This window comes from Cherax quadricarinatus, chromosome 17, assembly GCF_038502225.1.
Source record: "Cherax quadricarinatus isolate ZL_2023a chromosome 17, ASM3850222v1, whole genome shotgun sequence".
NCBI classification, from domain to species: domain Eukaryota; kingdom Metazoa; phylum Arthropoda; class Malacostraca; order Decapoda; family Parastacidae; genus Cherax; species Cherax quadricarinatus.
The window spans coordinates 47,245,847-47,269,950 of record NC_091308.1 but is presented as its reverse complement, the minus strand read 5'-3'; positions in this window follow the sequence as shown (position 1 = coordinate 47,269,950).

Sequence of the window (24,104 nt, the reverse complement as noted above, 5' to 3'; positions counted from 1 at the left end):
CTTTCTATACAAAGTTCAATCAAAGAGCTCCCATTATCATTTACACCTGGCACCCCAAACTTACCTACCACACCCTCTCTAAAAGTTTCTCCTACTTTAGCATTCAGGTCCCCTACCACAATTACTCTCTCACTTTGTTCAAAGGCTCCTATACATTCACTTAACATCTCCCAAAATCTCTCTTTCTACATTCCTCTCTTCTCCAGGTGCATACACGTTTATTATGACCCACTTCTCGCATCCAACCTTTACTTTAATCCACATAATCCTTGAATTTACACATTCATATTCTCTTTTCTCCTTCCATAACTGATCATTCAACATTACTGCTACCCCTTCCTTTGCTCTCTCTCAGATACTCCAGATTTAATCCCATTTATTTCCCCCCACCGAAACTCCCCTACCCTCTTCAGCTTTGTTTCGCTTAGAGCCAGGACATCCAACTTCTTTTCATTCATAACATCAGCAATCATCTGTTTCTTGTCATCCGCACTACATCCACGCATATCCAAGCATCCCAGTTTTATAAACTTTTTCTTCTTATATATATATATATATATATATATATATATATATATATATATATATATATATATATATATATATATATATATATATATATATATATATATATATGTCGTGCCGAATATGTAAAACTGGTCAATTAGCAAGAACTCATTTAAAATTAAGTCCTTTCTAAAATTTTCTCTTATACGTTTAAAGATATATTTTTTTCATTATTGTTGATGAAAAAATTTATAATTTTGCACCAAAAGGAACTTAGCAAACTTACCTAACCTTATTATAACAAGCGCAATTTATTTTAGCCTAACCCAACTAAATATATTTTAGATTTGTTTACAATAATTTAATACTAAACAAACACAGTGAAATATATTTTTTTCGTTAGGTTCAGAATGATTTTGGCGAAATTATTGCATACACAAATTTTCACTTGTCCTATATGGCAAGATGAACGTTGCTATTTAAGCCAAGATCGCAAGTTCTGCCTATTCGGCACGACATATAATATATATATATATATATATATATATATATATATATATATATATATATATATATATATATATATATATATATATATAATATATTAGTTTCCATCCAAATTCCGTGATATTCGATATTTCATATGATAAAAATGTCTATGAATGAATTTACAGGAAAAGTTTCAATATTTAATTTAAAAAATTAATTTCGACTGTTGCTAAAGTAAAAATAATTCATATTTTATTGCAATAATATTGCGTCTTAATAATGGTATATTATGGAAGTATATCAAAAATATTCTGAGTTGAAGGATATATATTTCTTTATTAAATGTGATTGATTAATTGATATTGTCACGACTAAAACTACTACTACTACTACTGATGGTGATTCTGATACTTCTGCTGCTGCTGTGGCTATTACTACCATTATTACTATTACTTCTATTACTATTATTACTATTACTTCTATTACTATTGTTACTAATGAGAGAGTGGGTGAGATGTTATCAACAAATTTTGTTGAAAATAAGAAAAAGTTTTGGAGTGAGATTAACAAGTTAAGAAAGCCTAGAGAACAAACGGATTTGTCAGTTAAAAATAGGAGAGGAGAGTTATTAAATGGAGAGTTAGAGGTATTGGGAAGATGGAAGGAATATTTTGAGGAATTGTTAAATGTTGATGAAGACAGGGAAGCTGTGATTTCGTGTATAGGGCAAGGAGGAATAACATCTTGTAGGAGTGAGGAAGAGTCAGTTGTGAGTGTGGGGAAGTTCGTGAGGCAGTAGGTAAAATGAAAGGGGGTAAGGCAGCCGGGATTGATGGGATAAAGATAGAAATGTTAAAAGCAGGTGGGGATATAGTTTTGGAGTGGTTGGTGCAATTATTTAATAAATGTATGGAAGAGGGTAAGGTACCTAGGGATTGGCAGAGAGCATGCATAGTTCCTTTGTATAAAGGCAAAGGGGATAAAAGAGAGTGCAAAAATTATAGGGGGATAAGTCTGTCGAGTGTACCTGGTAAAGTGTATGGTAGAGTTATAATTGAAAGAATTAAGAGTAAGACGGAGAATAGGATAGCAGATGAACAAGGAGGCTTTAGGAAAGGTAGGGGGTGTGTGGACCAGGTGTTTACAGTGAAACATATAAGTGAACAGTATTTAGATAAGGCTAAAGAGGTCTTTGTGGCATTTATGGATTTGGAAAAGGCGTATGACAGGGTGGATAGGGGGGCAATGTGGCAGATGTTGCAAGTGTATGGTGTAGGAGGTAGGTTACTGAAAGCAGTGAAGAGTTTTTACGAGGATAGTGAGGCTCAAGTTAGAGTATGTAGGAAAGAGGGAAATTTTTTCCCAGTAAAAGTAGGCCTTAGACAAGGATGTGTGATGTCACCGTGGTTGTTTAATATATTTATAGATGGGGTTGTAAGAGAAGTAAATGCGAGGGTCTTGGCAAGAGGCGTGGAGTTAAAAGATAAAGAATCACACACAAAGTGGGAGTTGTCACAGCTGCTCTTTGCTGATGACACTGTGCTCTTGGGAGATTCTGAAGAGAAGTTGCAGAGATTGGTGGATGAATTTGGTAGGGTGTGCAAAAGAAGAAAATTAAAGGTGAATACAGGAAAGAGTAAGGTTATGAGGATAACAAAAAGATTAGGTGATGAAAGATTGAATATCAGATTGGAGGGAGAGAGTATGGAGGAGGTGAACGTATTCAGATATTTGGGAGTGGACGTGTCAGCGGATGGGTCTATGAAAGATGAGGTGAATCATAGAATTGATGAGGGAAAAAGAGTGAGTGGTGCACTTAGGAGTCTGTGGAGACAAAGAACTTTGTCCTTGGAGGCAAAGAGGGGAATGTATGAGAGTATAGTTTTACCAACGCTCTTATATGGGTGTGAAGCGTGGGTGATGAATGTTGCAGCGAGGAGAAGGCTGGAGGCAGTGGAGATGTCATGTCTGAGGGCAATGTGTGGTGTGAATATAATGCAGAGAATTCGTAGTTTGGAAGTTAGGAGGTGCGGGATTACCAAAACTGTTGTCCAGAGGGCTGAGGAAGAGTTGTTGAGGTGGTTCGGACATGTAGAGAGAATGGAGCGAAACAGAATGACTTCAAGAGTGTATCAGTCTGTAGTGGAAGGAAGGCGGGGTAGGGGTCGGCCTAGGAAGGGTTGGAGGGAGGGGGTAAAGGAGGTTTTGTGTGCGAGGGGCTTGGACTTCCAGCAGGCATGCGTGAGCGTGTTTGATAGGAGTGAATGGAGACAAATGGTTTTTAATACTTGACGTGCTGTTGGAGTGTGAGCAAAGTAACATTTATGAAGGGATTCAGGGAAACCGGCAGGCCGGACTTGAGTCCTGGAGATGGGAAGTACAGTGCCTGCACTCTGAAGGAGGGGTGTTAATGTTGCAGTTTAAAAACTGTAGTGTAAAGCACCCTTCTGGCAAGACAGTGACAACACCCAATACCGAAGAATCCTGGAATCATCACTTATTTCTATATCCGACAACTTCAACCAGAATAGTGGCTTCTATAACATAGCTGAACCACTTGCCAAGAAACTTCTTCATCGCTATCCCACATAAGAACACTGTAGAAGGTCTGCTCACAAACTTGTCCAGTCTCCTTTCCAAGCTACCCAAGTTTTTAGACTCTACAACCCAACTCGGTACATCATCAGATGCAGCATTCTTCACCTGACCTCAGCCGGACTATAAATACTCGCGTTCCTTCCACCCCAGGTAGTTCTGTTTGTGACTTGAAAAAGCCCACTGTGTGGGCGAAACGTAGTCAATAAAGGATCACATTATACTGCATTTGTGTTTATATTGCCATTGTGTCGGTATTTTATACCATTTATTTCCATCATTGATATATATTATAAACAACAACGGGCCCAAGACTGATCCCTGTGGAACGCCACTTGTTACTGATCCCCACTCGGATTTAACCCCATTTATGGACACTCTCTGCTTCCTGTCTGTGAGCCATGATTCGATCCACGAGAGCACTCTTCCCCCAATGCCATGAGCTGCTACTTTCTTCAACAGTCTTTGGTGCGGAACTCTATCAAATGCCTTACTAAAATCTAAGTAAATAATATCAAATTCTTTATCGTGGTCAACAGCCTCAAAAGCTTTACTGAAAAAAGTTAATAAATTAGTTAGACAAGACCGGCCTCTTGTGAATCCATGCTGAGTATCATTAATCAAGCTATGCTTATCGAGATGGCTTCTTATAATTTGAGCTATAATTGACTCTAGTAATTTGCCTACAATTGAGGTCAGGCTTATTGGGCGGTAATTTGACGGTAACGACTTGTCCCCTGTTTTAAAAATAGGAATTACATTAGCCATCTTCCACATATCAGACACTACACCTATTTGAAGAGATAAATTAAAAATATTAGTTAATGGTTCACAGACTTCCATTTTGCATTCCTTTAGAACCCTTGAAAAAACCTCATCAGGACCCGGTGACTTATTTTGCTTCAGTCGGTCTATCTGCTTCACAACCATTTCACTAGTGACTATGATGTTACATAATTTATCTTCTTCTGGCCCACTATAAAAATTAATTACCGGAACACTACTAGTGTCTTCCTGTGTAAAAACCGAGAGAAAATAATTATTTAAAATCGAGCACATTTCATTCTCTTTGTCAGTAAGATGCCCATAGTTATTTTTAAGGGGACCTATCTTATCTCTGACTTTTGTTCTATATACCTGGAAAAAACTTTTTGGGTTAGTTTTAGAATCCCTAGCAACTTTAATTTCATAGTCCCTTTTAGCTTTTCTTATCCCCTTTTTAATGTCCCTCTTAGTGTCAATATACTGATTCATAAGATGACCCTCGCCTCTTTTGATACGCCTATAAATTCCTTTATGCCCTAGTAGATATTTCAGCCTATTATTCATCCATTTTGGGTCATTTCTATTTGATCTAATTTCTTTATAAGGGATAAATGTTCTTTGAGCAGCATGTATTGTGTTCAGAAAACTGTCATATTGATAGCTCTCTTCGTTACCCCAGTCAACAGATGATAAGTGTTCTCTAAGCCCATCGTAATCTGCTAAGCGAAAATCTGGGACTGTTACTGAGTTATCCCTACTATCATACTTCCATTCAATTCTAAATGTAATTGATTTGTGGTCGCTAGCACCCAGTTCTTCTGAAACTTCTAAATTATTAACAAGGGATTCATTGTTTGCCAGAACTAAGTCAAGCAGGTTATTACCCCTTGTAGGTTCTGTCACAAACTGCTTCAGAAAGCAATCCTGAACTACTTCTAAGAAGTCGTATGATTCTAAATTCCCAGTCAAGAAATTCCAATCAATATGACTAAAGTTAAAGTCTCCTAGAATTACTACATTATCGTGCCTTGTGGCCCTAACAATTTCCTCCCATAGTAGTCTTCCCTGGTCCCTATCCAAATTTGGGGGACGGTATATCACACCTAAAGTTAATTTTTCATGCCCCTCTGAAAATTCTATCCAAACAGACTCTGTATGTGTTACTTCAGACTTAATACCCGTTTTAATGCAACAGTTCAAGCGATCTCGGACATACAATGCCACCCCACCCCCCTTCCCGATACTTCTATCTACTTGGAACAATTTGAAACCCTGAATGTGACATTCTGCAGGCATGTCCCGACTTTTTGAATTAAACCACGTCTCAGTAATGGCAAATACATCTATGTTACCTGCACTAGCAACTAGTCTCAACTCGTCCATCTTATTCCTAGCACTGCGACTATTTGTGTAATATATACTTAAGGACCCTCCTTTCTCTTTATCATTCCTGCTCCTTGCTGTTATTCCACTAAACCTATTACTGTCCTTGTCAATTAGTGCCACTGGCCTTCCGATATCCACCTCATTTTGCCTATTACTAGTTCTCCTAGTACTCATATTACTACCCTGAGACTTCACAGTTTTCCCGCAGAAACCCATACCACTAACTATTCCTAGTTTAAAGACCTAACAGCTCCCTCCACTGCGTTGGCCAGTGCTCCCACCCACATAGGAAAGTATTGGTTTGGAAATAGGGTAGTTGATGAGTGGAACAGTCTACCTAGTTGGGTTATTGAGGCTAGGACTTTGGGTAGTTTCAAATTTAGGTTGGATAAGTACATGAGTGGGAGGGGTTGGATTTGAGTGGGACTTGCACATCAGAGCTTATTTCTTGGGTGGCATTGAAAATTGGGTTGGGCAAATGTTTTGTTAGTGGGATGAATTGTAAAGGACCTGCCTAGTATGGGCCAACAGGCCTGCTGCAGTGTTCCTCCATTCTTATGTTCTTAATATCTTGCTGCTGGGAGATTTCAACTTAATACACCTAAAATGGAGGAGTGTACCAAATAATGTTTTAGCAGAGATCACCCCAGAAGGCAGTTCAGATGACTATTCACTTACACACACACACACACACACACACACACACATATCTCCTGAGGCGCACATCAATCAGATAACTGCTGCAGCATACGGGCGCCTGGCAAACCTACGGATAGCGTTCCGATACCTCAGTAAGGAGTCGTTCAAGACTCTGTATACCATTTACGTCAGGCCCATACTGGAGTATGCAGCACCAGTTTGGAATCCACACCTAGTCAAGCACGTCAAGAAATTAGAGAGAGTGCAAAGGTTTGCAACAAGACTAGTCCCAGAGCTACGGGGATTGTCCTACGAAGAAAGGTTGAGGGAAATCGGCCTGACGACACTGGAGGCCAGGAGGGTCAGGGGAGACATGATAACGACATATAAAATACTGCGCGGAATAGACGAGGTGGACAAAGACGGGATGTTCCAGAGATGGGACACAGACACAAGAGGTCACAATTGGAAGTTGAAGACTCAGATGAATCAAAGGGATGTTAGGAAGTATTTCTTCAGTCATAGAGTAGTCAGGCCATGGAATAACCTAGAAAGTGATGTGGTGGAGGCAGGAACCATACATAGTTTTAAGGCGAGGTATGATAGAGCTCATGGGGCAGGGAGAGAGAGGACCTAGTAGCAATCAGCGAAGAGGCGGGGCCAGGAGCTGTGACTCGACCCCTGCAACCACAAATAGCTGAGTACAAATAGGTGAGTACACACACACAGGATTTCATACCTTCCCGTTAACGACCTGAAAACCCTCCCTCTAACATTCCACTATCCCCCCCTGCCTTTCTCTCTCTCACTACCTCTCTCTCTCTCCCTCTCTCTCACATTAAAAAAAAAAAAAAAAATGGTGGGGACTCAAAGGAGCCAGGTATCAGATGAGAATGGTTCTGGTAGGGAGGAGTGGATGGAGGGGCAGTGGAAAAGTATGGAAGAAGAGTGGGAGAGAAAATTAGGAGAGCTTTCTGAAAAAAGAGGTTGGAGAAGGAGAAGAATTGGGAGGCACAAGTTGAAACTGCAGTAGCCAGGATAAGGGTCATAGAAGATGAGGTAAACAGGCTGAAGCAAGTTACAAGGGCATTGACCAGAGAAGACACAGCATATGAAGCTGAGAGGCAAAACAGGAAGGATGGAGATATGAATTATGCTAAGGTCATATCAGCCTGCCAAGAAGGGCCAAGGAGTGAAAGTGGAGAGCAGCTGGGTGCAGATGGAGAGGGTGATAGGTCAAATGCGGAGGCACCACCATGCTACCAAGAGCCACTGGAAAAAAAAGGGAGAAAATGACCATGTACAGAAAGGAACCAGAGTTACAGAGGGAGAGGCAATGGGAGGAGGAAAGGGCAAAATCAGTGTTTATCCGTGGGCTTCAGGAGAGGAAAGGACACACACAAAGACAGGCAGAAAGAAAGGAGATTGAGAACACGGAAATAGGTGAAGACATGGACAAGATTGCAAATTTTCAGAGAATAGGGGGGTACTTGAAGGGAAGAAAATGACTGATCAAGCTGATTCTCAGGACAGAAACAGTGCAGAACAGGATCCTCCAAGAGAAACCACGGTTGAAATGGTCGGGAGGGTACAAGAGGGTGTTCCTAGACAGAGACAGAACACAAACAGAATGACAGCAGCTGAGGGAGAGGACAAAAAAGCAAAAGAAGCTAGGAAAGGAGATAAGGATTGAACCAGCAGAGGTCAATCAGAGCAGGACAAAGCAGCAAGGGCAATCACACACAGAACTATCCTCAGAACCCCACAACCTATCATACCATACCAACACAAACTACAATCCATACTCACAGCTTCCACCCAACACCCAGCTATAGAATCCAAAAGTATGCTACCAGATCTCCCACCCTCACAGGTCCCCCAAACCACAGTGTTGGAAAGGAAACTGAAGGTATGGTACACAAACACTGATGGAATAACAAATAAGTGGGAGGAGTGGCACGAAAGAGTCAAAGAGGCATAACCGGACATCACAGCTCTCACAGAAACCAAGCTTACATGTATGATAACAGATGCCATCTTTCCAACGGGATACCTGATCCTGAGGAAAGACAGAGGGAACAGGGAGGGGTGGAGGAGTGGTACTGCTGATCAAAAACCGATGGAATTCTGATGAGCTGTAGGGAAGAGACAGTGGAGAAACACGCAATTACATAGCGGGAACGCTTCACTCTGGAGGTCCCAAGGTGGTAATTGCAGTGATGTATAACCCACCACAGAACAGGAGGAGGCCAAGGCAAGAGTATGACGAGAGCAATAGAGCGATGGCTGACACACTGGCTGCAGTGGCCAGAAGAGCTCGTGCATGCATGGCAAAGTCCTGATCATGGGCGACTTTAACCACAAGATCGATTGGGAGAACTTGGAGCCACATGGGGGCCAAGATACATGGAGGGCTAAGATGATGGAGGTAGTACTGGAAAACTTCACGTACCAACACGTAGGGGACACTACAAGAGAGAGAGGAGAGGATGAACCAGCAAGACTGGACCTAGTATTCACCTTGAGTAGTGTAGATATTGAGGCCATCACATGTGAAAGACCCCATGGGGCCAGCGATCATGTGGTTTTAAGCTTCGAATACACAGTAGAGCTACAAGTGGAGGGAAGAACAGGAAGGCCAGGACGAATGAAGCCAAACTACAAGAAAGGGGACTACACGGGAATGAGGAACTTCCTGAACGGGGTTCAGTGGGACAGAGAACTGGCAGGGAAACCAGTTAATGAGATGATGGAATATGTAGCAACAATGTGCAAGGAGGATGAGGAGAGGTTTGTACCCAAGGGTAACAGGAATAATGAAAAAGCCAGGATGAGCCCATGGTTCACCCAAAGGTGCAGGGAGGCAAAAACCAAGTGTGCTGGGGAATGGAAGAAATATAGAAGGCAAATGACCCAGGAGAATAAGGAGAGCAGTCGTAGAGCCAGAAATGAATATGCACAGATAAGAAGGGAGGCCCAACGACAATATGAAAACGACATAGCAGCGAAAGCCAAATCTGACCCGAAGCTGTTATACAGCCACATCAGGAGGAAAACAACAGTCAAGAACCAGGTAATCAGGCTAAGGAAGGAGGAGTGACAACAAGAAATGACCGTGAAGTATGTGAGGAACTCAACAAGAGATTCAAAGAAGTGTCCACAGAGGAGACAAAAGGGGCTCCAGAAAGACAGAGGTGGGGCACACCAAGTGCTGGACACAGTACACACAACCGAGGAAGAAGTGAAGAGGCTTCTGAGTGAGCTAGATACCTCAAAGGCAATGGGGCCGGATAACATCTCTCCTGAGAGAGGGAGCAGAGGCGCTATGTGTACCCCTAACAACAATATTCAATACATCTATCGAAACAGGGAGATTGCCTGAGGCACGGAAGACAGCAATTGTAGTCCCAATCTTTAGAAAAGTAGACAGACATGAAGCACTAAACTACAGACCAGTGTCACTGACATGTATAGTATGCAAAATCATGGAGAAGATAATCAGGAGAAGAGTGATGGAACACCTAGAAAGGAATGATCTCATCAACAGCAGCCAACGTGGTTACAGGGACGGGAAATCCTGTGTCACAAACCTACTGGAGTTCTATGGCATGGTGACAGCAGTAAGACAAGAGAGAGAGGGGAGGGTGGATTGCATTTTCTTGGACTGCAAGAAGGCGTTTGACACAGTTCCACACAAGAGATTAGTGCAAAAATGGGAGGACCAAGCAGGGATAACAGGGAAGGCACTACAATGGATCAGGGAATACTTGTCAGGAAGACAGCAGCGAGTCATGGCACGTGGCGAGGTGTCAGACCGGACACCTGTGACCAGCGGGGTCCCACAGGGGTCAGTCCTAGGACCAGTGCTGTTTCTGGTATTTATGAACGACATGACGGAAGGAATAGACTCCGAAGTGTCCCTGTTTGCAGATGACATGAAGTTGATGAGAAGAATTCATTCGATCGAAGACCAGGCAGAACTACAAAGGGATCTCAAGATTGGGGAAGGGCAAAGAAGACCGCAGACGGAGTACAGTCTAGGGGGCCCAGAGACTACAAACCTCGCTGAAGGAAAATGATCTTGGGGTGAGTATAACACCAAGCACATCTCCTGAAGCGCACATCAACCAAATAACTGCTGCAGCATATGAGCGCCTAGCAAACCTCAGAACAGCATTCCGACATCTTAATAAGGAATCGTTCAGGACCCTGTGCACTGTCTACGTTAGGCCCATATTGGAGTATGCGGCACCAGTTTGGAACCCACACCTAGCCAAGCACGTAAAGAAACTAGAGAAAGTGCAAAGGTTTGCAACAAGACTAGTCCCAGAGCTAAGAGGAGAGGTTAAGGGACATCAACCTGACGACACTGGAGGATAGGAGAGAAAGGGGGGACATGATAACGACATACAAAATACTGAGAGGAAAGACAAGGTGGACAAAGACGGGATGTTCCACAGATGGGGCACAGTAACAAGGGGACACAGTTGGAAGTTGAAGACACAGATGAATCACAGGGATGTTAGGAAGTACTTCTTCAGCCACAGAGTAGTCAGGAAGTGGAATAGTTTGGGAAGCGATGTAGTGGAGGCAGAATCCATACATAGCTTTAAGCAGAGGTATGATAAAGCTCACGGTTCAGGGAGAGTGACCTAGTAGCGACCAGTGAAGAGGCGGGGCCAGGAGCTTGGACTCGACCCCTGCAACCTCAACTAGGTGAGTACAACTAGGCGAGTGCGCACACACACACACACACACACACACACACACAGGAGCTTGGACTCGACCCCTGCAACCTCAACTAGGTGAGTACACACACACAAACACACAATGGACAAACTACAAGGGGACTACGCAAGCATGAAGAGCTTCCTGAGCGGGGTTCAGTGGGACAGAGAACTGGCAGGGAAGCCAGTTAATGAGATGATGGAATTTGTGACAACAGTATGCAAAGAAGCTGAGGAAAGGTTTGTACCCAAGGGTAACAGGAATAATGAAAGCCAGGATGAGCCCATGGTTCACCCAAAGGTGCAGGGAGGCCAAAACCAAGTGTGCTACGGAACAGAAGTACAGAAGGCAAATAAGGAGATCAGTCGTAGAGCCATAAATGAATATGCACAGGTAAGACAGGAGGCCCAAAGGCTATATGAGAATGATATAGCAGCGAAAACCGAATCGGAATCAAAACTGTTGTACATCCAGGAGGAATACAACAGTCAAGGACCAGATAATCAGGCTGAGGAAGGAAGGAGGGGAGGTCACAAAAAAACGACCGCGATGTGAGGAACTCAACAGGAGATTCAAAGAAGTGTTCACAGAGAAGACAGAAGGTGGGGTGGGGCACACTAAGTGTTGGAGACGATACCGAGGAAGAAGTGAAGAGGCTGTTAAACGAGCTAGACACCTCAAAGGCGATAGGGCCGGATAACATCTCTCCATGGGTCCTGAGAGAGAACCCAAAGACAATACACTCAGATCACATCATAGAGGTACAGACATGTATGTGCAGGACTCCTGACCAGCAAAATGTAATCAGTTATGAGAGTGTCTTCTCAAAATTCAACTTCAGTAACAGAAACATACCGGGGGAATAAGTCAACCATGTCCTAAATGAAACAAGCTGGGAAGATATCCTAAACATGGATTCGAACCTTTGCCTAGAAAAAATTAACTGTCAATTGAGGTCTGCTCAATGCACATTCCATTAAGAAAGAGAAAATGTAAACTAGAGAGAGACTCTCCCTATACAGGTGAAGGTGAAGAATCACAGAGCACTGGTCAATGAAATAGCAAATGGCGAATCTTATAGGAGACAAGAATCTCAGGAAGAACTTAAAGCCATAAAGGAAATTGAAAGAAACCTAAAATACTCTTATGTCAAATATAAGGGAAAAACTGCATGCAGTACTGGACCTCTGCTTAGGCGGAATGGGACTTACACAGATGACAGCAAAGAAATGAGTAAGATACTAAAGTCCCAATATGACTCAGAGTTCAGCGAGCTGTTTACCAGATTAAGGGTCGACAATCTAAATGAATTTTTTTTGACCGAGACCCAAAATTTGGTCATTTAAAAAATCTCTGATATTATCCTAACACCACAAGACTTCGAAAAAGCAATATGCACTTTGCCTCAGGCCCAGACTAGTGGAACTCAGTGTTCATCAACAACTGTAAGCAGCCCCTGTTACGTGCCTTCAGCATTTTATGGAGAGGGAGCATGGACACAGAGGTCAACCCACACTCACTAAACACAACAGACATAGCCCCACTCCACAAAGGTGGCAGTAAGGCAATTGCAAAGAACTACAGACCGATAGCACTAATATCCCATTACCACTACTATGACAAGGTCCTGGATGCTGAAGAGCATTAACAAAACGCAGATGTAGTATAAACAGACCTTGTGAAAGCCTTCAACAAGTGCGGCCACAAAGTAACAGCCCTCAAAATGCGTGATAAAGGAATAACAGGAAAAGTTGGTAGATGGATCTGTAGCCTCCTGACAAATAGAATACAAAGAGTAATAGTAAACAGAGTAAAGCCTGAGGCAGCTACAGTGAAAATCTCTGTTCCACAAGGCACAGTACTTATTCGATCATGTTCCTCATCCTCATATCCGACAGAGATGCAAGTCGTATCTTCTCTTGTAGATGACACCTGAAGTGCCATGACAGCGTCTTCCATCGAAGACACTGCAAAACTAAAAACGGACATCAAACAAATCTTTAAATGGGCTGCAGAAAACAATATGAAGTTCATTGAAGAGAAATTTAAACTACTCAGATATGGAAAACTTGAGGAAATTAAAACTGTATCAGGGTACACAACAAATTCTAACCATACAATAGAGCGAAAAACTAATGTGAAGGAACTGGGAGTAATAATGTCAGAGAATCTCATTATCAAAGACCACAACAATGTATCTACCTCATCTGCTAGTAAAATGACAGGATGAATAATGAGACCCTTCAAAATGAATAATGAGAACCTTCAAGTGCCTCGTTCTCTCTAGGCTGAAATATCGCTGTACACTAATTGCCCCCTTCAAGGTAGGCAAAACTGCTGACCTGGAAAATGCACAGAGAACTTTCACGGCACACACAACGATTGTGAAGGCTTACTCAGCCCTGTAACAACTTCAGACAGTATTACCAAGCTGGCTCCTCCTCAGGAAAATTAATGAATAGAAAAAGAAATAATAATTCACAAAGATAAACACTTTATTATTTATTAATGCAAAGATAAAACATTAAAAAATGAAGGTGTATCCTACTTGAAAGAAAAATGAAATGGAAAAATGACATTTGAATTCAACGCTAATATGTACAGTTATACTGGGGTGTCTGGTGGAGGTTGACACCGTCTTGTAGAAATTGTAGCCGTTGCGGATGATTGGGGGGGGGGTCACAGGTGTTGGTGACAACCCAACGACTAGTTCTTCAGAGTCTATAGCAATGAATAGTCAGTCCAGATGACAGGAACGCAGGTCTTTACCACTGCAAAGATGAGGGGTTGTGTCCTGTACAATTAATCAGGTAGGTAGATTATAAAGTGATGTCTCAAGAACGATTTCAGTCAGTCTCCTTCAACACTTCTCGTTGGTTGGCAGGTGACCCGAGCTGTCATTCCAAGCTAGAAAGAGAGACAGGTTACCTACTGCTTAAGAAATCACTCTCCATGATAAGTGTAAGATACTTAAAAAAGGTGGTGATTATCTAAAAGTCTCATGTGGAGCTTAAAACTTAAAGAACTGTTTATTATTGGTCAAAAGTGAAGCTTTCAACCAATATCCACTAGAATAGGAGTAGAGGCTTTTACTTGTGCTGGGAGCTGTGAGTCGAGTGATTACTGTTTGGCCGGAGCCCCACACGTCACCTTTCGGGGTGGGGAGAAAGGGGTGGATAGCGGGAGCTAGACGTACCATACCTTAACAAGCAGCCGGCTATCAAACTATCGTTACCATATACTCGCTCGCTACTCCTATCTGTTGAACTTTTCCCTCACAACGATAAAGCACCTAAATTACTGGGAACGGTTGAAGTCCCTTGGTTTGTATTCCCTGGAATGCAGGCCAGAAAGATACATGATAATATACACATGGAAAATTCTAGAGAGATTAATACCAAACTTGCACACGAATATCACTCATTACGAAAGCAAAAGATTCGGTAGGAGATGCAACACTTCACCAATGAAAAGCAGGGGTGCCACGTGTACACTAAGAGACAACACAGTGTCAGGGGCCCAGGTCTGTTCAGCTGCCTCCCAGCATACATAAGGGGGATTACAAAAAGATCCCTGTGGAGAAATTTTCTCCAGGAGGGGGATATCAGCCCCCTTGAGCCCCTTTCAGCCCTGAGGGGCCCAGACCTCTCAGAAGGGGCAAGCATCTTGTTTACTGCTACAGTGAGTAATTGATCACAGATGCCGTACGAGTATGCGACCTGTGGTCAACCGACCATTGCTCCTTGCAGTCCAGTGTTGCAGAGTGTATTTTAATAAGAGACAGTACATCTCTTACTTTAGCAGGACAATTAAGGAAAATCCTGCTCCCACTTCGTTACCATAGTAAAGATAGAGGACATTGTTGTCTATGCTTAAGACAGCAAGAATCAAACCTTCTGCTTTGCTTCATCGAGGAAGTGGCAAGGAAGCAAAAAGTACTAGGTCAGCTTTTTTTTTTGTGCTAGGGGAGTGACGGCATGGGGCGCTGTGGCGTCTTCAAATTACTTTTGACTCCACTGAGAGCGACACTGACGCCAGGATAACCAACAAAGAACAACGATCTGTGCGTTAGTGTGAACAAAGTGTCTCACAAAACACAATAAACACTTAAGAGAAGTGTGATCAGCTTCTCTTGTGATAAGATTGTGAACAATAAAGACAAATCTTGTGGAACATAGTGTACCAGTGTGCGTTTCCTAGACAATGGAAGACGTGAACATCCAAGGACACTTCAGCTTCTATCAAGTCACCGATACCTGTCGAAGGTGTGAAGAACACCATAGCTCACGTTACAAGAGCAAGGTATGTTACGAATTTCTTGTGGTACGGGGGACTGCGCAGTTCTTGAGTCGCAAGGAGTTTGTAATCAACCTATAGTCGGCAGTAAGGTGTGGACTTTTGAGTCCAAACAAGTATTTTGTCAGCCAGCCATCAGTGAATGAAATATGCTGACATAACACCCCCTACGGGTAATTTATAATCTTACAAATTATATTTCTTGACAGCCCGTTGTGAGATGGTTTCGACAGCTTCTAGACCTCGTCTGCAGGGGCGGCTGTGCAGGCGATGAATTGTCCTTAAGTTTTCACTGTTTAAACTTAGCTGGTAATGTCATTTCTCAACAACCCCTGGCTGTCTTCAAGAAGGCACTGGACAGGCACCTAAAGTCAGTAACTGATAAGCCGGGATATAGATCTTACGTCGGTTTACGTGTGGTCAGCAGTAACAGCCTGGTTGATCAGACCCTGATCCACGACGAGGCCTGGTCTGCGACCGTGCCGCGGGGGCGTTGACCCCTGAAATCCTCTCCAGGTATACTCCAGGTATATACTATCATATTAGTTTATCATTTAATGACATCTGTTCGTTGGTCGTTAATCTTACAATACTTGCCATGTGAAACTGTGGTGTTTTAAGACGATGAACCGGGCAACAATACTATCTCGTGGCACACCTGGCCACTAACAGTGGCACACCTGGCCACTAACAGTGGCACACTTGGCCACTATCAGTGTCACACTTGGCCACTATCAGTGTCACACTTGGCCACTATCAGTGTCACACTTGGCCACTATCAGTGTCACACTTGGCCACTATCAGTGTCACACCTGGCCACTATCAGTGTCACACCTGGCCACTATCAGTGTCACACCTGGCCACTATCAGTGTCAAACTTGGCCACTATCACTGTCACACCTGGCCACTATCAGTGTCAAACTTGGCCACTATCAGTGTCACACCTGGCCACTATCAGTGTCACACATGGCCACTATCAGTGTCACACTTGGCCACTATCAGTGTCACACATGGCCACTATCAGTGTCACACTTGGCCACTATCAGTGTCACACCTGGCCACTATCAGTGTCACACTTGGCCACTATCAGTGTCACACCTGGCCACTATCAGTGTCACACTTGGCCACTATCAGTGTCACACTTGGCCACTATCAGTGTCACACTTGGCCACTATCAGTGTCACACTTGGCCACTATCAGTGTCACACTTGGCCACTATCAGTGTCACACCTGGCCACTATCAGTGTCACACTTGGCCACTATCAGTGTCACACTTGGCCACTATCAGTGTCACACTTGGCCACTATCAGTGTCACACCTGGCCACTATCAGTGTCACACTTGGCCACTATCAGTGTCATCAGTGTCACACCTGGCCACTATCAGTGTCACACCTGGCCACTATCAGTGTCACACTTGGCCACTATCAGTGTCACACTTGGCCACTATCAGTGTCACACTTGGCCACTATCAGTGTCACACCTGGCCACTATCAGTGTCACACTTGGCCACTATCAGTGTCACACTTGGCCACTATCAGTGTCACACCTGGCCACTATCAGTGTCACACTTGGCCACTATCAGTGTCACACCTGGCCACTATCAGTGTCACACCTGGCCACTATCACTGTCACACTTGGCCACTATCAGTATTATTGACTATTGTAAGAAATGTGAATAATTTAGTAAAGTATTTTTACAAAGATAAAACTAGAACTGCACAGTGAGTCTCAGGAGCCTGAAGAGTCTCAGGAGCCTGAAGTCTCAGGAGCCTGAAGAGTCTCAGGAGCTTGAAGAGTCTCAGAAGCTTGAAGACTCTCAGGAGCTTGAAGACTCTCAGGAGCTTGAAGACTCTCAGGAGCTTGTAGAGTCTCAGAAGCTTGAAGAGTCTCAGAAGTTTGAAGAGTCTCAGAAGCTTGAAGAGTCTCAGAAGCTTGAAGACTCTCAGGAGCTTGAAGACTCTCAGGAGCTTGAAGACTCTCAGGAGCTTGAAGACTCTCAGGAGCTTGAAGACTCTCAGGAGCTTGAAGACTCTCAGGAGCTTGAAGAGCGAGTATCAGGACCTTGAAGAGCGAGTCTCAGGACCTTGAAGAGTGAGTCTCAGGAGCTTGAAGTCTCAGGAGCTTGAAGACTCTCAGGAGCTTGAAAACTCTCAGGAGCTTGAAGACTCTCAGGAGCTTGAAGACTCTCAGGAGCTTGAAGAGCGAGTTCCAGGAGCTTGAAGAGACTCAGGAGCTTGAAGAGTCTCAGGAGCTTGAAGAGACTCAGGAGCTTGAAGAGACTCAGGAGCTTGAAGAGTCTCAGGAGCTTGAAGAGTGAGTCCCAGGAGCTTGAAGAGCGAGTCCCAGGAGCTTGAAGAGCGAGTCCCAGGAGCTTGAAGAGCGAGTCCCACGAGCTTGAAGAGCGAGTCCCAGGAGCTTGAAGAGAGAGTCCCAGGAGCTTGAAGAGAGAGTCCCAGGAGCTTGAAGAGAGAGTCCCACGAGCTTGAAGAGCGAGTCCCACGAGCTTGAAGAGCGAGTCCCACGAGCTTGAAGAGCGAGTCCCACGAGCTTGAAGAGCGAGTCCCACGAGCCTGAAGAGCGAGTCCCACGAGCTTGAAGAGCGAGTCCCACGAGCTTGAAGAGCGAGTCCCAGGAGCTTGAAGAGCGAGTCCCACGAGCTTGAAGAGCGAGTCCCACGAGCTTGAAGAGCGAGTCCCACGAGCTTGAAGAGCGAGTCCCACGAGCTTGAAGAGCGAGTCCCACGAGCTTGAAGAGCGAGTCCCACGAGCTTGAAGAGCGAGTCCCACGAGCTTGAAGAGCGAGTCCCACGAGCTTGAAGAGCGAGTCCCAGGAGCTTGAAGAGCGAGTCCCACGAGCTTGAAGAGCGAGTCCCACGAGCTTGAAGAGCGAGTCCCACGAGCTTGAAGAGCGAGTCCCACGAGCTTGAAGAGCGAGTCCCACGAGCTTGAAGAGTGAGTCCCACGAGCTTGAAGAGCGAGTCCCACGAGCTTGAAGAGTGAGTCCCACGAGCTTGAAGAGTGAGTCCCACGAGCTTGAAGAGCGAGTCCCACGAGCTTGAAGAGCGAGTCCCACGAGCTTGAAGAGCGAGTCCCACGAGCCTGAAGAGCGAGTCCCACGAGCTTGAAGAGCGAGTCCCACGAGCTTGAAGAGCGAGTCCCACGAGCCTGAAGAGCGAGTCCCACGAGCTTGAAGAGCGAGTCCCACGAGCCTGAAGAGCGAGTCCCACGAGCTTGAAGAGCGAGTCCCACGAGCTTGAAGAGCGAGTCCCACGAGCTTGAAGAGCGAGTCCCACGAGCTTGAAGAGCGAGTCCAACGAGCTTGAAGAGCGAGTCCCAAGAGCTTGGCAAGACTGTACTCCGTGATGCTCTTAAAAAGGTCACTCATCAGTCACCTAATTTGTTAAATTACTGCTGCTGTTTACTGTTTTAATAAAAAAAACATCAAAGATAATAAATCTAAAATAAATCTAGAATGAAACAGCAGCAGAAAAAACTGAGACCGATGAGAAATCAGTATTTGAGGGGAAAATTAGACAAAGACATATAGATATTTGGAAAGAATTACAATAGCAAAGGAATAAATTCCAGAATTCCAAAGTCACTGATGACAAGAATAATGTTGAAGCTTCACAATTTTTTCTAAGTAATCTTGTTTACTGACCCTTGTAGTAGTCATTTCTTAGATAAATTAGAATGGTTGAAATATTGTCACTGTAACCAGTGACATTTCATTTACTAGTGACTCGTGTTCAGCGTTGAAACAGTTACTACTACTACTAATACATTTACTACCAGTACCTGTACAAGGTATACAGACCATAGTTGACATCTATGACACACTACTATATAGGAAGTCGCTTGTTATGCTGAGCATTTCCTGCAAACTAGGTCAGTTTAGTCCCAGGATGCGACCCACACCAGTCCACTAACACCTAGGTACCCATTATTACTAATAGGTGACCACAGACAACCGGTGCAAGGAAACACGCCCAGGGTTTCAACGCTCTCCGGGAATCGAACCCAGATAAGTTCTGTCAAGCACCTTAACTACTGGGAACGCTTGGAAGCACTTGACTTGTACTCGTTGGAACGCAGGAGGGAGAGAGATATCATAATCTACACTTGGAAAATCTTGGAAGGAATGGTCCCAAATCTGCACACAGAAATCACTCCCTACGAAAGTAAAAGACTGGGCAGGCGATGCTAAATGCCCCCAATAAAAAGTAGGGGCGCCATTGGTACACTAAGCGAAAACACCATAAGTGTCCGGGGCCCAAAACTGTTCAACAGCCTCCCATCAAGCATTAGGGGAATTGCCAATAAACCCCTGGCTGCCTTCAAGAGAGAGCTGGACAGATACCTAAAGTCAGTGCCGGATCAGCCGGACTGCGTGCGGCCAGCAGTAACAGCCTAGTTGATCAGCCCCTGATCCATCGGGAGGCCTGGTCATGGACCGGGCCGCGGGGGCGTTGATCCCCGGAATAACCTCCAGATCCCTCACCGTGTGAAGCGAGAGCTTGTGCCACCAGGACATGTTAGACCTTCCATGAATAAGAAAAAATAGCATTCCCTGCTTTCATGGACCAATGATAGTGAACTTGCTTCTTGGTACATAACGTCTTCACCATACTGTACATTATATCCGGTATTATGTAAGGAACAAGACAATAATTGTGAGTAATGGAGAGAAAACTGTGACCAGGAGGCCTGGTCACAGACCGGGCCGCGGGGGCGTTGACCCCCGGAACTCCCTCCAGGTAAACTCCAGGTAATATTAATATATTTGTGAAACAAAAGAGCATCTCACTATTGCTTAAACTCAAAATAACATTTTGAAATAACATTTCTGGAAGCAAAAAGTAATTTATACTTTCTTGGAGGAGATGTTAATGTATATGCAAATGAAAGTTTTTTTATATAAATTAATTACAAAAAAGTTAGAAAAATAAGAGTATGTAACATAGCAATTAAGACAAATTAAATTATAATTATATCTAAGCCTAAGACAAATTAAATTATAATTATATCTAAGCCCTAAACCTACAAGGGTTAAATAAATCATAAAGAGAAATATTTAAGTTACTAGTCAAAATGAAATGTAAAACTGGACTCAATATTTTGTATTTTAGTATTATAAAAAGCCTCGTCTAGGCCAGTAGACCTACTGCAGTGTTCCTTATGTTCTTTTATTGGGACTTTGACATTTAAAACTTGGCCTTTCCGACTTATAGCAGTTATAATAATGTACGTTGATACATGATTCTACTTAAATCACTAATAGAAAATTTACAGATTTTTTTTTTAATTCTGCCCATTTATGAGAGTTATAATTTCTTATGTCTTTTTCAACTCTTCATTAAATCATACTGTTTATATATATATATATATATATATATATATATATATATATATATATATATATATATATATATATATATATTTAACAAGTCGGCCGTCTCCCACCGAGGCAGGGTGACCCAAAAAGAAAGAAAATCCCCAAAAAGAAAATACTTTCATCATTCAACACTTTCACCTCACTCACACATAATCACTGTTTTTGCAGAGGTGCTCAGAATACAACAGTTTAGAAGCATATACGTATAGAGATACACAACATATCCCTCCAAACTGCTAATATCCTGAACCCCTCCTTTAGAGTGCAGGCAACATTGTACTTCCCATTTCCAGGACTCAAGTCCGGTTATATAAAATAACCGGTTTCCCTGAATCCCTTCACTAAATATTACCCTGCTCACACTCCAACAGTTCGTCAGGTCCCAAATACCATTTGTCTCCATTCACTCCTATCTAACACGCTAACGCACGCTTGCTGGAAGTCCAAGCCCCTCGCCCACAAAACCTCCTTTACCCCCTCCCTCTAACCTTTTTGAGGACGACCCTTACCCCGCCTTCCTTCCCCTACAGATTTATACACCCTCCTTGTCATTCTACTTTGATCCATTCTCTCTAAATGACCAAACCACCTCAACAACCCCTCTTCAGCCCTCTGACTAGTACTTTTATTAACTCGACACCACCTCCTAATTTCTATACTCAGAATTTTCTGCATAATATTTACACCACACATTGCCCTTAGACAGGACATCTCCACTGCCTCCAACCGTCTCCTCGCTGCAGCATTTACCACCCAAGCTTCACACCCATATAAGAGTGTTGGTACTACTATACTTTCATACATTCCCTTCTTTGCCTCCATATATATCTCAATGTACCACTCACCTTTTTTCCCTCATCAATTCTATAATTAACCTTATCCTTCATAAATCCATCCACTGACACGTCAACTCCCAAATATCTGAAAACATTCACTTCTTCCATACTCCTCCTCCCCAATTTGATATCCAATTTTTCTTTATCTAAATCATTTGATACCCTCATCACCTTACTCTTTTCTATGTTCACTTTCAACTTTCTACCTTTACACACACTCCCAAACTCATCCACTAACCTTTGCAATTTTTCTTTAGTATCTCCCATAAACACAGTATCATCAGCAAAAAGTAACTGTCACTTCCCATTTTGTATTTAATTCCCCATAATTTAATCCCACCCCTCTCCCGAACACCCTAGCATTTACTTCCTTTACAACCCCATCTATAAATACATTAAACAACCATGGTGACATTACACATCCCTGTCTAAGACCTACTTTTACCGGGAAGTATTCTCCCTCTCTTCTACACGCCCTAACCTGAGCCTCACTATCCTCATAAAAGCTCTTTACAGCATTTAGTAACTTACCACCTATTCCATATACTTGCAACATCTGCCACATATTAAATAATTTGGCTATCATAAATTTTAGAATAAATTTAGCACATAATCATGAAGTGACATATCCCTTATCTTGTGTAGAGATTTTGTTTAATGATTATCATTTAAATTATGATTTTGAAAGTGATTCTGACGTATGTTTAGGATAACGTGGATAAAGATACACAAGACGAGAGAGTTAGTGATTTAGCTTTCGGCGGGTAACTACTGGACAGTCTACCTAATTGGGTTATTGAGGCTGGGACTTTGGGTAGTTTCAAATTTAGGTTGGATAAGTACATGAGTGGGAGGGGTTGGATTTGAGTGGGACTTTCACATCAGAGCTTATTTCTTGGGTGGCATTGAAAATTGGGTTGGGCAAATGTTTTGTTAGTGGGATGAATTGTAAAGGACCTGCCTAGTATGGGCCAGCAGGCCTCCTGCAGTGTTCCTCCTTTCTTATGTTCTTATGATTATGTGCGCGATGTTCAGTGTTATCAGCGACGGACTACACAGCGTTACTTGTTACTTTACATATTTATACTGTAGTTTATAATGTGAAGTAAAGTTTGGATTGACTACTATTATTACTGGAGTGAATCAGTGTAAGTGTATTTATGATATATACGAATCTATTTTGATGTATATTTCTATACCAAGTACAGATTGATGATCGACTACTGCTACTACTAGTAATATTTTCATTACATCAACTCTAAGCTGTTAATTGCAAGAAATATTAGTGATCAACTTGATCACCATTAAAAATCGATTTTTTTAACTAATAGTGACAATGAATAAGATCTACACTAAACACGGGAGTGAGAGAGACAGACTCAAGTGATCATCCCTTTGGCCAGAGTTGCCTATGGACGAGCCTCGGGGATCCATTCGCATCTGTCAGTCTCTCTATGGGATTCAATTTGCCCACACCCACCACTGCCAGCCCTAGGGAGGAGGATTTTATCTTTAGACCTTTATACAATGTTAATTGAATTCGATATTGGCAAAGTGTTTGTCCGAGCGTTTCTTACAGAGCCGAATTATATTTGTGGTTAGAACATGGTAGGAAAGTTTGGTCTGCGCTTTTATTAAACTGATGGCAAAAAAATAGAGTATGAATACATCTGTTTTATATTTCCTAGCCTTTAATTTCATGCCATGAACTGATGTAGGAAAGAAAGAGAAAGGGGAGAATGTGAGGAGAGAGAGAGGGTGAGGAAAGAGAGGGTGAGGAAAGAGAGGGTGAGGAAAGAGAGGGTGAGGAAAGAGAGGGTGAGGAAAGAGAGGGTGAGGAAAGAGAGGGTGAGGAAAGAGAGGGTGAGGAAAGAGAGGGTGAGGAAAGAGAGGGTGAGGAAAGAGAGGGTGACGAAAGAGAGGGTGACGAAAGAGAGGGTGACGAAAGAGAGGGTGACGAAAGAGAGGGTGACGAAAGAGAGGGTGACGAAAGAGAGGGTGACGAAAGAGAGGGTGACGAAAGAGAGGGTGAGGAGAGAGAGGGTGAGGAGAGAGAGAGGGTGAGGAGAGAGAAAGGGTGAGGAGAGAGAAAGGGTGAGGAGAGAGGGTGAGGAGAGAGAGAGGGTGAGGAGAGAGAGAGGGTGAGGAGAGAGAGAGGGTGAGGAGAGAGAGAGGGTGAGGAGAGAGAGAGGGTGAGGAGAGAGAGAGGGTGAGGAGAGAGAGAGGGTGAGGAGAGAGAGAGGGTGAGGAGAGAGAGAGAGAGAGAGAGAGAGAGAGAGAGGGTGAGGAGAAAGGGTGAGGAGAGAGAAAATTTTCCAAACCCACATCCCTAAACTTATGAGACGATAATATATAATTTAAACCAAGTTAAGTGATGGTATTGAGGTGTATGGACCACTGGGTAACTGGTCAGGTGCCTTGTAAGACTGCCTCTGAGTGACGTACCCCAGTGAAAAGTAGGGGCGCCA